The sequence below is a fragment of the Narcine bancroftii genome, chromosome 5 (assembly GCF_036971445.1).
Source record: "Narcine bancroftii isolate sNarBan1 chromosome 5, sNarBan1.hap1, whole genome shotgun sequence".
Lineage (NCBI taxonomy): Eukaryota > Metazoa > Chordata > Chondrichthyes > Torpediniformes > Narcinidae > Narcine > Narcine bancroftii.
The window spans coordinates 147,902,758-147,917,039 of NC_091473.1; the positions used below are offsets into that span (position 1 = coordinate 147,902,758).

The 14,282-nt window shown below is 47.3% G+C and overlaps 1 protein-coding gene and 1 long non-coding RNA gene across 10 annotated transcripts in view; one reads left to right on the plus strand and one right to left on the minus strand.

Moving 5' to 3' along the window:
- Positions 1–14,282, minus strand: part of adgrl2a (adhesion G protein-coupled receptor L2a) — a 905,078-nt gene that overhangs the window by 413,819 nt on the left and 476,977 nt on the right. The gene's annotated exons all lie outside the window — the stretch shown is intronic.
- Positions 5–13,205, plus strand: LOC138762836 (uncharacterized). The gene is made up of 3 exons (XR_011357193.1): positions 5–81; positions 7,213–7,377; positions 12,922–13,205. It is a non-coding gene; the product is annotated as an uncharacterized lncRNA (long non-coding RNA).

Genomic DNA, 14,282 nt, shown 5'->3' on the forward strand with positions numbered 1-14,282 from the left:
ATAACCTGTCCTCATTCTCCAACTCTAGCCCCGGGTAATTGGATCCTGGACTTCCTAGCAGAAAGAACACAGTCTGTCCAGGTCGGTAGCAGAATGTCGAACACCGTCAAACTGAGCACTGGCGCACCTCAGGGCTGTGTGCTCAGCCCGCTCCTTGTTCATGCTACTGACAGAGGCAGAAGTTCTCTGCGGTTATTGAGGGATGACTTCAGGTGGTATACGAGTGGAAAGAAAAAGGTTGAGAACCTATGTATGAGGTGGACCGAAACTTGTTCTGCCTCAATAAGCATGCTAAATAAATGGAGAGAGAGGTAGGAAAGGGAATTCCAGAGTTTAAAGCTTGAACAGGAATACCCTGATTATGAATACTCGCTTTACGAAAATTTGTTTTTACAAGGAAACCTGTGTTCGCTCTCTGAAATAAATTTGAATGGGTGTTTGCTTTTACAAAAAAAGCCTTTGCTTCACTCCATTTCAGCTTCCAAAAGGTTTATTAGGAACGCTTTACTTTTGTAAAGCTGGGTATAGCTGCATCAGCAGTGGAGCCAATTAAAACTGATGGGTGCCCGAGGGTCGAGATTTGGAGGAGTGCGTTGGTTGGGGGAGGAGCCAGATTCTGGGAGTGTTTGGAGAGCGCCAGCGTAACAGAGTAAATTCGAGAACCTTTGGAACTGAACTGGGAGATGTGGTGTGGTTCAGCAATTAGTGCGGGAAATGAGGTGTCGATGGGACAACGGGCAGCAAAAATTACAGCTAAGTTTGGAGGACATGGGAGACAGGGCTGGAACAGATTGGAAGAGTCTAAAACCAACAGAGAGGCTGAGATCACATCTGAATTAAATCTACAGGGGTGAAATTGGCTCAGAATGGTGATTCACCGTCAAAGAGAAATGTCATCTGATTTTTCATAGTTACGTCACGAACCTATTATGCTAGTAATGGGCTCATTTTGACTCCAGCATCTCGATCGCACTTGAACATATTCCTCCCCCGTCTCTTGCAATCATCTCACAGTCACTGGGATTCAGCACCACGGGCACAGACTGTTTCTGTTATCTCCTCCCCAGAGTTGCTGCGGATCATATCGCAAAGTGCTCATCGTCTGATTTGACTCCAGAGGGTTTTAAGGCAATCCGCACTCAATGTCCAAGTGGGGGCTTTCTAACTTAGACAAAAGGCCATCGAATTTGGAATGAGTTTTCTAACATCAAGATTTGGGTACATTCCTTACTGCCATGGTTGTTAAAAAGCGTTCAAGTGCTGGCAGGTCTCCACACTCTCACAAAAATGGAGAAAATAATGGAGGCCCTTCAGAGAAATGTATTTGTAGCACGGCAAAAACCGATTCTGGCCACTTAAATCCGTGACACCAAATCACACTCAAATTAACCTACAACCCTCTACGTTTTGGAGGGTGGGAGGAAACCGGAGACACACACATGCAGACATTGGGAAAACATACAGACTCCTTAGGGATGGCTAACCTTTTACTTTAGATACACAGCGCGGTAATGGGCCATTTCGGCCCACGAGTCCTTGCTGCCCAATTAACCTACGCCCCACCCCCCGGTACGCACTCGTGGGCTGAAATGGCCTGATACAGTGCTGAATGTTTGAATTAAAAATGAGAAGATTGGCCACCCCTGCAACAGACAGCATTGGATTCGAACTCCGGTCACTGGCGATGTAACATCGACGTGCTAACCGCGCTGCGCCTGTCACTGCCAAAATAGGCCCTTTAGCCCAACTCGTCCATGCTGACCAAGTTCCCCACCCGAGCTAGTCTCGCTCGCTCACTCAGATCCCTCTAACCCAGCCATTATCAACCTTTGTTCGGCTATGCAACCCCCCCACCCACCAAAAAACAACTAGGGCTCTGCTCAAAGTTTATGGGCCCTCTTCCAAAGAGAAGCATTTCAATATTCGTTTCTTCCATACTTCTCTCCTATCAACTGCACACTAAAAAATATTTATATTACGCGATGTGTACAAAAAAAAGGCTTTTACTTCAATGTGCTGAGCCCCCCGGGGAACCATAGAACTCCCGCTGAGGATGGCAGCTCTCACCGTTTCCCAACCACATATCTGTCCAAATGTATTTGAAGCATTGTCCTTCTACTCGCCACTACCATTTCCTCTGCCATTTCGCTCTGCCAACCCACCACCCACTGGATGAACAAGTCACCCCTCAGGTCCCTTTTTAAACCCCTTTCACTTGAAACTCACGTCCTTCCATTCTGGACACCACTACCCTGGGAAGTGGACTGTGACCATCACCGTACCTTTGTCCCTCATAATATTATAAACCTCTAAGGTCACCCCCTCAGCCCCCCCCCCCACCCCGGAACTCACAGTCAGCAGAGCAGCGCAAGCAACCTGGGTTCAAATCCGCCACTGTCTGTATAAAGAGTTTGCACGTTCTCCCCGTGTCTGTCTGGGTTTCCTCCGGGTGCTCCAGTTTCCTCCCAGTCTCCAAAAAATGTCGGTAGGTTAATTAGGCCACAAGGGTTTCACCGATAGGATTAAAAACACAATTAAAACAGTCCAAAACTTTGTAACCTTGCCTTATAATTCAAGCTCCTTCTGCATTCCATGTCACAACGGTGACACCGTTGGCGTAACAGTTAGTTCAATGCTGCGACAAGGCCAGCGATCAGGGTTTGAATCCTGCGCTGTCTATAAGAAGTTGGTACGTTCTCCCCGTCTCTGCGTGGGTTTTCCCTGGGAGCTCCGGTTTCCTCCCACCTTTCAAAATGTACTGGGGATTGGAGGTCATTTGGGTGGCACGGTCCTGTTTTGTCTAATTTTTTTCAAATTATGACAGACAGAGATGGGGGTGGGGGGGAATGGAAGAAGATTGTGGACCAATAGGTCCGCAGAGTAATCATTCTGGTGATTGAGACAGGAGAAGGTCGCCTCAGCATTTAGGCTGACCGGCACTGACAACCTGAGTGGTTGAGGGGGGAGGCAGTGGTGGGGTGGGGGTGCCTGAAATTATCCAAGAGTGACTTCCATAAACGACACGACAGGAAGTCCTGGGTTCAAGCAGGCCATTGTCTGAAGTCGAGGAACTGTCCCTGCCAAAGCTGCACACATTCACAAAGCTAGAGTCCTCAACACAGAAACCTCTGTTCTGATTTGAAAGCCGTCACAGGGCACAATGCGCCATTGTTCCTCTGGCTGGGAGCAGGCTGCTCGATGCAAACACAACCTAAACAAAAGATGCAGGAAAGTATTGGCTTACTTATCCCTTTTCCGACTCCTTGTTCACCATAGATCAGGCTGGCTGGGCCTCAGGTTATGACCCGCATGAGATTCATCATGCAGTTACGGGCCCTTTGACCCACGATGTGGTGCTTGAGTGTAAACCCACCTTTCCTGAGATACCCATAACCCTCTCGTTCTCTCGCATCCATGGATCCATCTGAGGTATTTCTGAATGTCTATTGCACCAGGCCTCAGCAGCACATTCCAAACACCCACTACTCTCTGGGCCAAAAAAAAACTTACCCCTGACCCCTCCCCTAAACTTTCTTCTGCTGACCTTAAAACAGATGTCCTCTATTATGTGCCATGGTTGTCCTGGGGAAAAGGTGCTGGCTATCCGCCCTCTCTCAGTCCCTTGTAACCTTACCTTAAGTCACCTCTCATTCTTCCTTGCTTCAAAGGAAAAAGCCCAAAAGCCCTGGCTGTGTCAACCTTGCTCCAATCCAGGCAACCTCCTGGTAAATCTCCTCTGCACCCCCTCCATAGATTCCACATCCTTCCTGCGATAAGGCGACCGGAACGGAACACAATATTCCAAGTGTGGTCTCACCAGAGTTTCACAGAGCTGCACTTTACCTCACGACTCTTGAACTCCATCCCCCGGCTAATGAAGGCCAGCATGCTATTTGCCTTCTTAGCTACCATGTGAACTTCCATGGCAACCTTGAGGGATCTATGGACCTGGACTCCCAATATCCCTCTGTTCCTCCACACGGTTAAAAATTTGGCCATTCACCACATAGGCATTATTGCAAAGATTTCAAGGACACATTCCCTGCCAGCAGTGTCCTGCACAAGCCCTCACCAAAATGTTGGACCATTCAAAAATCAGACACAGCTCATTTGGGTATGCTCTTCGTAGGGTCATCCATCGCTCCAGCGCCTAGATTCACACCCCACTCAGGACTGAAGAATCTGCAGGTTCAAACCCTGCTCTGGAGATTTTAAATTTGGACATACAGCAAGGTAACAAGCTCTTCTGGCCCACAAGCCTGTGTTACCCAATTACATCCAATTGCTCTATGCCCCCTCCCCAACGCAGTACATTTTGAAGGGCGAGAGGAAACAGGAGCACCCGGAGGCCACGCAGATATGTCGAAAACAAACTCCTCACAGACAGCACACAGATTCAAAGCCCGGATGGTGGCGACGTAACAGCTAATGTGGCACTAGCCATTATACTAACCTTGCTGCCCCATGCTAGATTTTTACTGTGTATTTCATAAACCAGCCACAGGATAGATATCTGTGGGATGGAATGGGTGCGCAACAGATTCAACAGAACGTCAATGGAACTGGCAGGCTTGTCAGTTATAAAGAGAGGCTGGTTGGGTCAACACAAACATCAGAGAATGAGAGGGGTCCTTTATAAAACCATGAAGGGTATGAATAGATATCAAATCACAGCCTTTGTCCTGGGAGAAGGGAATAAAAAACTAGAGGATTTAGGTTTAAGGTTATCCGGGAAAGATTTATAAGGGCCACGAGGGACACAGACAGACACAGCAGTGACGATTTGAAATGGGGATGTGATTGGAGGTGTGGAAAATTGTAACATTGAAAAGTCGCCTGGACAGATACCCGGATCAGAAAGGTTTAGAGGCACCGTATATTTTGGCGTACAAGTAGGGTCTTTAAACCCTACAAAAAAAAAATTGGGTCTACTTGTATACCAGATACAAAAATGAGGCTTTAAATTCCATTCAAAGAAATCCGAAAACCCTCGAAACACCAAAAAGGAACCCAACCTACAACAAATTTTCAAGCTACCAGTATATTAGAAAGAAATACTTTATTGAAAAAACACATTTAAAAATCCGACAAAGTCACTATCGTCATCTGAGGCAGAGATCTCCGCAAGGACATGCCGAGTCTCGTTGTTTACACCGCCATCACACGGGTCCCAGTCTGAATCTGCTGAGTCAGCTTCCACTTCATCGTCAGTGTCATCCTCTATACCATCCATTAGACAAGAGATACTGCACTTTATGAAAGTTTTATTAAAGTCTCTACTTTCACTTAACCCCATGCTTTGATCACAAAGTCACACTGCACATCAAGGGTTGCAGCACGTACTGCCCTGCCCTGCATTGGGGGGTGGGGGGGGATTGACTTGTGCGCCCGATATATGATAAAACCATGAAAATGGGGACCCGACTTATCTGAAGGTCGACTTCTATGCCGAAATATAAGGTATATGGGCCATATGGGGCGAGCTTCGATGGGCAACTTGGTTGGCAATGATGAGCGGGGCCAAAGGATCTGTTGTCACGCTGTTAACTCGACTCCCATTCACCCAGCGCCCCCCTGAGCCACAGCTGCTGTTGGCTGGATGGAAGGGAACCAACTGCAGGATTTGTCTGCCCTCTCAAGAGGGCCCAAAACATTCCTGATAGCTCTGGAGTCCATGCAATGATCTTGGCCTCAAACGAGTCACCTGGTGCCATGGGGTCTGTGGGATGAATGTCTGAATATGGAAATTTTTTTTTTTTCCGGACTATCAGCTGAGTGGGGGGGGGGGGGGGGGAAAGGTGGGACTCTGAATCTTCCTAGCTCGTCTGCCACTAGTAGTATTGACCACGCCCGGTTAAAAGAGGGGAGTACCACTTAGGTGTGTTTTTTTTTTACTTTATTTTTCATATAAAGTTTTTTTTTAATAATTTTTATATATTGGTAGTTTTAGGGATTTTTTTTTAAAAGGAGCTTATATTTTGTGTAAGGATTAGTTGTGTTGGGAGTCATTTTAAAGGGAACCATGACTAATTTGAATTTTGCGGCATTTAATGATAAAGGGCTTAACCATCCAATAAAAAGGAAATGTGTGTTGGATTATATTAAGAAGTCACCTGACCCTTTATCTGATGGCGGGATCCTGCCTTGGCCCATTTGGTGCTTGGTTTTCCCAGAGCATGGCTCACCTCGGGCAACTGGGTGGGGCAGCTGGCTGCGTCACTGCCACGTGGCTCGAGAGACCCAGGTTCACCACGGGGGGGGGTTTGTACCCCTCCCATTTTTTTTTTTTTTTTAATCGGGCACCTGCTGACATTATTCCATACCTTGATTATGTACCTTTTATCTTTCCTACATCAAGTACACCACTTGGTCCTGCTAACTTTCTCCAGCTTTGCATACTTACTAGGTGCTGACTGTGTGGAGGTTGCTTGTTCTCTCAGTGATCAGGTCAGGTCCCCCCTCCACCTACGGGTGCTCCAGCATCCTATCACAGGATGAGTGGGATGGAAGTTCAAGTGTACAAGTCCGTGACAAAAATCTGGGGGGTAGTTGATGAGATGCGATGGAATAAAGGATTGGATTAATGTCGGAGCAGGGTAAATGGGTGGTTGATCCCTGATGGGCTGAAGTGCCTGTTCTACACTGGACATCTCTATGTACCCTCTGGCTTTGGAGAGCTGGATGCCCACTGCTTATCAGGAAGAGAAACCTCTTAAGTAATCGGGCCGAGATGATTACTAGAATCACAGGAAAATGGAGAGACCACCACCTCCCACCCCCCCCATGCAAAAAGGAGAAGCAGAGACGACAACTCATGGAACAGTGATCACAGCAGTGGACCAGTGAGGGGCTCTGAGGCTAAATAACAGACATGGCGACTCGAGCCGAGGAAGCCACACAGGCCGCTGGCGACTGCAGTCGGCTGCGGACTGCAAGAGACAGGCCCCAGAGTGGCTAACGAGGGACCAGGCATCGGAACCGGGTTCTAAGGGTGCTGGAAGCACCCTGATCACATCAGAGGTGTGCACCTGGAGCTCGGGCGGCTGATGGTTCAGAATAAAGGCCGTGTGGCTGCAGGAGTACTGGAGGTGGATCCACAGACACTCAGCGACTCTGGGTAGACTCTCTTTTGCTTAATTTTCTCTGGCTCTAAGGGGTGCTGGGCAATTTCAGCTGATAACTAATCGTATAATATCACATTTTCTGTTTTAGGACATGACAATAAAGTCATCTTGAATGAGATCTGCTGCAGGTGGAACTGAATCCACGGCCCACATCAACCATGATCTTGTCGAATGTCGGAGCAACAGGCCAGGTGCCCCTTCTCCTGCTCCCACAACTGATGGGATTAGTGTGCGGCAAGTCAACATGGACACTGTGGGTGAAATGGTCCCAGTCTGCATTGCATAACGACATATTTAAATTTAGACATACAGCACAGTAACACTCCATTTCGGCCCATGAGTCTGTGCCGCCCAATTTACACCCAATTAACCTACACCCTCATCCCACCCCCCCACCCGCATATTTCGAACACTGAGAGAAAACTCACCGGGAAAATCCACACAAACACGGGGAGAAGGTACAAACTCCTTACAGACAGTGCAGGATTCAAATCCTGCTCCAGATTCCTGGCACGATTCATGTGTTGCACTAACCACTATGCCAACTCTGTGCCAGGTTAGTGCACCGCCATTACAGCGCCAATCTGCTGCACTCCGTTAGGAGTTTGTAGGTCCTCCCACATTCCAAAGACGTACAGAAATTGGTAGGTTAATTAGTCACACGGGTGTAATTGGGTGACGTGGGCTTCTGGGCTGGAAGGGCCTGTTATGGCGCTGAATCCCTATGAATTTGTTAGCAACTGACAAATAGCAGAGAGCAACTGATAGTCAACGGAAGGATTTCTCTTTTGTGCAGCACATCCCCGATCGGGGATCCCAAATGTCTGTCGACAGACGCACAGCTCTGAGCCCAGTTCCCTGCTCACTGAATCAGTGGCTGAGCTATCAGTGAAATGTTCCTCCCACAGAGAGACTGAAGAAATGTCCCCAATCAGCCATCAGCTCCTCAAGAAACCTTGACGTAACCCTGCACTATTTAACCTGCGCCTTCTCTGATCTACTGCTTCCTGAACACTTTTGGGTGTACGTTATGGATTTTGGGCCTGCTGGTCATGACAAATTTCACATCACCCACTTTCTTTTCGATAACTATTTTTAAGATTTCCTGTCATATTTAAAGTCTCCTAGTCTATTTCCCACAAAGCACGCTGATTTGGTCAGTCCAAGCATGCCTGGGCATGCACTCAATACAGGTGCTAAAATGTTGTACTAGGTCTGGGCATGCAATGGATGGTATTTAAAGATGCTGTTGAGAATTTTCTTGGCAACTACAGTGCACCAAACTACATCCAGCTGATTCACAACACGCTTCAAGCACACAAGACCGTGAAGGGCCACTTATCATTCAAAATTCATTTTCTGCATTTGCACGTCTTCCCCGCTGACCTTGGTGCAGTCACCAACGAACACAGGGAAGGGTTTCACCGGGACATTGCGACCGTGGAAAAGCACCATCAGAGCAGCTGGAATCCCTCAGTGCTGGCTGACTATTGTTGGATACTGACACGAGAGGCATCAGATACTGAGCACAAACGAAAAGCAGCGGCAAAACAGTTTTAGGACAGTTGAACTAACGCAACGTGTCAGCGTCATTATGTGATTAAACCTGTTCAATTCAATAAAAGTCAATTTAATGTTTATCCAACTTCCTGCGTGATACAGCAAATCTGGAATTATCTTTGCATTCAGCTTGAAGTCTTCTACCATAATCCCCAATTATTTTTCAGGAAGGAAACCTTTTTTTAAAAAAAAATCTCCTTGGTCCAGCGTATCGAAGAAAAGTGGTGTAGCAACTTCACTGGATATCCCAAAGGTGGCTTCAGATATGTATACCTGGTCTACCAATTGCTGTTAACACTCCGATGGGATAGATGGGATAGAGGGAACGGCAGTGACAGCTGTAAAAACCAATAGAAGCAGTTTTCCACAGTGAAGCCAGCACTCCCTGCTAGGAGAGTCATTAAACCCTGTTACTTAGGAGAAAGCGGATTAACCAATTGTTCCAAGCAGCAGGGGTCCCATGTTAACACCAACTAACAGGCTTGCAATCCTGAGCCACTACAAGACAAGAACAGAGCAGGCAGGAAGAAAGCCTTTGAATCGAGATGTCATATTAAAATGAAAAGCTGAATCTGCAGTTTAAGCTCAAATGAATAGAAAACAAGCTGAATCTTCGAGGGTAGTGCAAAAACATGGTGAAGGAATTCAGCAGGTCACACAGCATCCATAGGAAGGAAAGGGGAACCAACATGTCAGGCCTGGGGCTTTCATCAGGTGGAGGGAAAAACTGGTAGTTGAGTGGGCGGGGGGTGGTCACGAGAAATGGGAGAGGGGAAGAGGGAGAGAGGGGAAAAGGAGAGGGAGAGGGGAAAGGAGAGGGAGAGGGGAAAGGAGAGGGAGAACATGCAGGAGGTCACAGGTGGCTAAGAGAAAAAAGCTGAGGTGACTGGGAGAGGGTAGCTACTGAAAAGGTTGAGAAGGGGGTGGGAAGCTGCAGGTCAGAAGATACTGGAAAGAGAGAGACTGGAGGTAAGGGGGTGAACAAAAATTGGAGAAGTCAATGTTAATGTCATCTGGTTGGAAAGTGCCCAGATGTTATATATGGTGTTGACACTCCATATGTGGGTTGCCTCTGTTGGGCAATGCCCAATGAAAGGTTCAGGCCTGAAATGTTGGTGATCCTATGAATGCTGCTTGACCCACATTCATGTACAGGCTCGACCCCAGCATCTGCGGGCTTTCCTGTTTAACACCTCTAGTAGGAGGTCAAGAGACCAGGAGACACAGAATGACGTCAAGTGCTGCTAAAATAAAATTTCTGTACCTGGTGGGCCATTTCAGTCAGGAATTTACCACCAAGGATTTGATGACAATGTTCAAGTAGATACTGAGCAGGAATGCAAATAAAAATAAAAAATTAGATTAACAGTCCAAGCACTATTTAAAAGAAAGACTAATTTTCAGAGTTGGCCCAGGCACGATGAACTGACTCGCCCCCTCCAGTGCTGTGTATTCCAAGGATTTGTTTATCTTTCAGTTTACTAAGCCTTCTGTTATGAAGTATTTACCCAGGAAAATTCATAAGAACACAAGATACAAGAGCAGGAGTTGGTCAAGCCTGCTTTGTCATCATGGCTGATCTGACCATGGACCCAACTCCATTTACCTCCAGGTTCCCCATCAGCCTGAATTCCCCTTCTCTTCAACAAAAAAAAACAAATCTCGTGGTGTTTTCGGAATGGCGCAACGCCCTTACAGTGCCGGTGATCAGGACCAGGGTTCAAATCTCGCACTGTCCGTAAGGAGTTTGTATGTTTCCCGAGTGTCTGTGTGGGTTTTCTCCCTGGGAGCTCCAGTCTCCTCTCACCATTTGAGATGTACTGAGGGGGGCTGGGGGGGGGGGGGGGGGGGGGGGAGGGGTCGTAGGTTAATTAGGTGTAATTGAGCGGCACGGGCCTGTGGGCCAAAATGGCCTGTTACCGCGCTGTAGGTCTAAATTTAAGTTTTAAAAAAAGTTAACCCCAGGCCGTCTCCACTGCTTCCTCGGGCAGGCAACTGTGCAGATTCATGACTCTCTGGGAGAAGCAGTTCATCCTTATTTCGGTCTTAAATCTACCCCCCCCCCCCCCATCTTCTCTGGTTCCATCACTCTTAAATCCCCATCTCCCCTCTGGATTCTTCTCCTCGCCTGCCTCACCTTGGCTCCATCTCGTCTCTCTTTACACCACCATCTTCACATCTTTCACATTCCAACACAGGCTGCTTTTGTCTTCTAACCACCCACTCCCATCCTCTGTGACAGATCTTCCTCCACCGACCCCTTTTGTTGTCCCTGCCTCTCTCTCTCTCCCCCCTTTTTTGTCTGGCATCTGCCTCTTGTCAATCGTGCTTCACTTCTCCCTGGTTCACCAGTCCCGCACGGGACCCCCATCCCTTTGCCTCCTCCCCTATCCTGTCTGCTTCTCTTCTTGCCAGTTTCAACGAAGCGTTTCAGCTCAAAATGTCGACTGTCCTCCTCCCTCGGATGCTGCTCGACCCGTTGAGCAAATTCTGCTCAAAGTCCGATTCCGATATCTGCAGTTTCCAGTATCTACAGAGAGGCTCCAATAGCTCATTGGTTAAAGCAATGGCCTTGTAAGCCAGGGGTCGCAAGTTCGTTCCTTGCTGGGGCCTCATTTCTGTGAGGGGTGCTGGACAAAGTGGTGACTCTCTGTCTTCCTTACAGTCGAAAAAGTTGAATAATTTCATGCAAGTTACGTTCTAAATGTGACAATCATGGAACCTTTACCTTTCTCATGTGTCTCCAAACACTTCAATCTTCCTTTTGACCTTTCTCCTCAGCTTTACTCCGATCAATCACCAGGAGAGTGATCTTCGTTCCCCTGGAGACTTGAGGTTTTCCTTACCTCGAGTCAGACATTCCCTCATGGTTTAGTTTTACAGCAGAGCAGAGATGCGGAGGAATTACTTCAGGTAGAGGATGATAAATCTGTGAAATTTGTGGCCACAGGCGGTGGTCCTTGGGTATTTAGGACAGAGGTTCTTGATTAGCCAGGGCATAAATGGTTGTGGGGAAAAGTCCGGGCAGTGGAACTGAGTTGGGAAATAGCTCGATGGGCTGGATGGCCTATTTCTGAGGCCTATTTCTGCTTCTATGTCTTATGAGAGTTATTGTCAAATACAAAACTTCAATGTACAAATACACTGACATTCTTTCTTATGGCAAGAAACACCAGCCACAACAGCATCCAATAAATTAACATAATATGCCACGAGATAGAATAAAAGAAAATATAAATAAAAGGAGGATGGACAAATAAATATTCACATATGCAGTTAGTGCAATTTTTTTCTCTGATACATACAGCTAGGTAACAGGCCCTTCCGGCCCACGAGCCTGGGCCACCCAACTACACCAGTGGGAGGAAACCAGAGTACCCAAAGTGGACACGGTGAGCGAGTACAAACTCCCTTACAGACAGCACCGGATCTGAACCGGGCTTGCATTCTCTCATGGTTTGGTTTTGCAGCAGAGCAGAGATACAGAGGAATTACTTCAGCCAGAGGGTCATGAATCTGTGGAATTTGTTGCCACAGGTGTTTGTCCTTAGGTACTTAAGGCAGGGGTTGATCGGTTCTCGATTAGCCAGGGCCGGCCATAAAAATAAAGGCAGATCTTTTGACGATCTTGGAATGGTTTATAGTTAAGGTGAGGGTTCAAGAGACTGATAGGTACTGGAAAAAAACCTGTTCTAGAAGTGGCCCATGACGTTAAGCCAACCAATGTAACTAAGCCTTCCCTGACCTCACGCCCATAACCCTCTATTTTTCTTGCATCCATGTGTCTTTCAAATGCTCCTATAGCTTCAGCCTCCATCACCTCCTCTTGTAATGCATTCCAGGCACCTACCACTTTGTGTGTAAAACAAATGACCCCACCGTCTCCACTAAACCTTCCTCCCCTCCCCTTGTTCAGTGGTATTTGCTACTCTCACTCGGGGGGGGGGGGGGGGATAAAAAGTGCTTGCTGTCCAACCTATCTATGCTTCTTAGAATCTCATAGACCTCCATGAAGTCACCCCTCATCCTTTTTCATTCCAGAGAGAAAAGCCCTCGCTCTGTCATCCTTGCCTCATAAGGCACACACTCCCATCCAGGCAACATCCTGGTAAATCTCCTCTGCACTGATTGGGATCTTGAGGTCACACCACACATGGATGCCTTCAATGGACGGGAAGTTGGAGCCACTGATGGATTTGACTTGGTTTGCCATGTTCTGCAACCTTCTGTGTTTCAGGACATTCAAGTTTCCCAAGCTACCCCACGAGGCTTCCAGCAAGCATACTCTCCACAGCACACTTGCAGACTTTTTGAAGGCATGCCTAAATCTCATCAGAATGCCAAGGCTGGTACAGATAATGCGTAGCTAGAGTTCTGGAACATTGATGCAGAGATACAAAGCTGAAACCAACCATGTCCTCCGGAGAATTTAAAATTCAGGTAATTCAATAAAAGAGTGGAATTTAAAGAAAAAGTAGCTTTAGTAATGAAAACCAAGAAAGCACCAAATTGTTGTGAAAATCGATCTAGTTCATTAATGTCCTTCAGGGACCTGGCCTGTACGTGACACCTGATCTACTAAGTCGATTCCCTTTCACCTGCCATCTCACTTCAGAGGCAATTTGGGATGGACAACAAATTGCCACTGGTGACTGCATCCCACGAATAAAGAACTTTTAATGGAATACTTGGCAGAGATCCTGAATGATGTCAACTCAGAAAAGAGATGTCACTCAAAGCTGCAATGAAGCGAACTACCGCTTCTTGTGAAGCTCCCCAGCATCATCAGATGCTCCAGCCAGAACCATCTTTGTGTCGCAGCCTGACAGCAGAGAGCCCACTCCTGAGAAGCTTTCAGTCGACAGGAATGAATGGGGGGGGGGGGGGTGATGGCGAGCAGTGTCTCGCCTGCAAGAAAAGTGAGCCAACAGGGAGACAAGAACAGAAGCGAGAGAAAGGGGATTTTGCCACTGTACCCTCCCTGTGTCCACAGATTCCTGACATAAGGCCCAAAATAGTGGTCACCCTTTACGTCCTTCGGATGCTGTGTGACCTGCTGTGTTTCTCCAGCACTTTGGTGCACTATAAGGACTGGATGGCCTGTGGTGAAGATGAGACAGCTGGGGCAACTAGTCCCCAGCATCTACAAATTTTCCTGTTCACCTCCATTCTTACCAAGGCTGGCAGAATATGGAATTGTTATGTTAGGCAGACCTTATGAGATTTGGTGCATGGCACAGTTCCAAGGGATTGTTCTCTAAATTCCCACAGCCTGATCCAACAAGCAAGGTATTTATAAAGCAAGGCAGCACAGTACAGGCCCTTCAGCCCACAATGCCAATCTACATTAAAGGGATAAAGGTTCGGGACTTTATCCCCTGAAGATTTATTAGGATGTTGCCTGGATTGTGTTTCAGGGAAAGGTCCAACAATCTAAACCTACCCCATTTCATGTCCATAACTCTCTATTGCCCTTGTATCCATATGGTTGTCTAAGGGTCTTTTACAGTAAATGTCCCTATTGTGCCAGCCTGGTAATGAATTCTAGGCACCCACCATTCTCTGAGTAACAGTCTTTCCTCTGACGTCTCCTCTAAA